This window comes from Sinocyclocheilus anshuiensis, unplaced genomic scaffold (genome assembly GCF_001515605.1).
Source record: "Sinocyclocheilus anshuiensis isolate Anshui unplaced genomic scaffold, SAMN03320099.WGS_v1.1 scaffold1000, whole genome shotgun sequence".
Lineage (NCBI taxonomy): Eukaryota > Metazoa > Chordata > Actinopteri > Cypriniformes > Cyprinidae > Sinocyclocheilus > Sinocyclocheilus anshuiensis.
This window is the reverse complement of record NW_015552600.1, coordinates 220,669-222,836: the sequence shown is the minus strand read 5'-3', so window position 1 is coordinate 222,836 and position 2,168 is coordinate 220,669.

Sequence of the window (2,168 nt, the reverse complement as noted above, 5' to 3'; positions counted from 1 at the left end):
GAGACACACTAACATATATATATATATATATATATATATATACAATAACTAAATTAATTTGACAGACAAAAAACCATCAAATGCTGTTTTTGGTTGATAGTTTTTTTGGATCTCAATTACTACACTGTTGCAGCACTTAAAACTTGTGAGAAACCATTTTACCCTCACAAGTGTTTGAGAAAAAGACCAACAAAAAAAAAAAGGCAGAGGAAGAACAAACAGCAAAAAATACCGCTTACACCAAGTACAATAATGTTAAATGTTGTTTATATTTATCTGTAGTTATTTTCAACTCAGTGTACAAATACTCAAATTTAATTTAATGGAAAATACTGTGGATATATTTAACAAACACAGATGTACCCAGAACACAAAGGAGGGTTAAAAAGTACATGCTATTTATAGTACAAATAATGTTATGAACTATTATTACATATACTATAACATAAACTGCATATACAAATGCTATATACTGTTCGTACTAAAGGTAAATTTATGAGCAAAAGGGGGAAAAGTTCTTGCCAACAAAGTTAATCAGTTATTCTAATGTTTCTCAGATCAAGGGCCAGTACTAGTTACTGATCCAATGATGTCCTGGAAACAAGCCCAGAGTTTCTGTAGAGAAAACTTCACAGACTTATACACGGTCAAGAATGAGAGTGAGAATCAATTGCTAAAGATGATGATCCAAAATGACAGTAGTGCCTGGATCGGTCTGTACAGAGACTCATGGAAGTGGTCCGATCAGACCAACACAAGCTCTTCTCTGCGATGGGCTAAAAAACAACCAGATAATTTGTCTGTCAATGAAATCTGCGCTGCTGTCGATAAGGGTGGTCAGATAACTGATGAGCTCTGCTCAGAGAAGTTTTTCTTTGTTTGCAAAATACCATGTAAGTATTTTTTATTTTATTTTAGAGCATGTTGTAGTTGTTTCTGGGTTCTAATTTTAAACCAGCCAAAACTTCATCAGCCTGAAAAAAGATGGATCTCTACAGAATGTAATTAGTCTATAGGTCTGCTTGTTATTGCTCATAATTGTAGAAAATGTCCACCTACTTCAACTTGGAAGTACAAATCATTTCAACTTAAATTATATTAAACTGACTTTAAAAATCGAGTTGGATCTCATACAGTATAGCTTAAAAAATAAAGCTGAAACTGTTTTTTTTTTTTCATTTAAAGTAGTGGAAAACATATGTTGCCATGACTTACTCTACATACAGTTCAGGATTTGAATAACACTATGCATTACAGTTTAGCATGTCCATCGTCCAGACATGAATGATTCTTCAAACTATGTGTCTTGTTGAGTTTTGCACGGGCAAACGACACTCATTTTCTTCAGAAAGTGCAAACAAAATTATTTTTTTGGTTTTGATGACATCTTCGAGTGAAAGGTTTTAACAGAGGGGATTATGTATTTATCTTTTTATGACTGCAAAAATCAGTAAACACAGTCAACAGGCAGAAAAACAACACATCTTCACCATGTTTCAGGAATAAAATCCTATACTGTATATAATCAGGCAAATTACATGAATAAAACCCTCAGTAAAAACATTCAGAACATAGACAGGAATATAACTGCTAAGTCTGGTGTATGTAAGGGCTGCTGAAGTGGAGAAACAAAGTCGTTTTGAGGAAGCATCTTTAAAAGTATGTATTGTAATTGAAGTGGAGATAAAAACAACAAAGAAAAACACTGGTTTTGCCTGTAGAGCTTTGCCTCAAAAAACGGTTACTGTAATTTTAAAATATCACAATAATCACAGTGTAACCAAATATGAAGTTTTCATCAAGATAACTTTGTCTAATTGTTTGCATTTTTAGATATTTCATCGCCTGTCACAGTACGAGTAAGGCGACAGGTATTGAGACTGAAGGTGAAAGCAGGTGATAATGTCACTGATCAAGTGACTGCAGACGCTGTGTTGAAGGAGGTGAGCCATAATTATCACCACACCTATAATCTATAGCACTGTTTCCCAACATTTTTTTAGTCACGGCATCCTTTGGAAATTTTAACAAACTCGTGGCACCCTACAAAATAAATTGTCACAATATTTGAATTTCTAACTTCGATGTGATTATTTGAAAAGTATAGATATTCGGTACAACAGGGAAGAACTGCAGAATATAATGTCATACAGATATTTTTAATATTA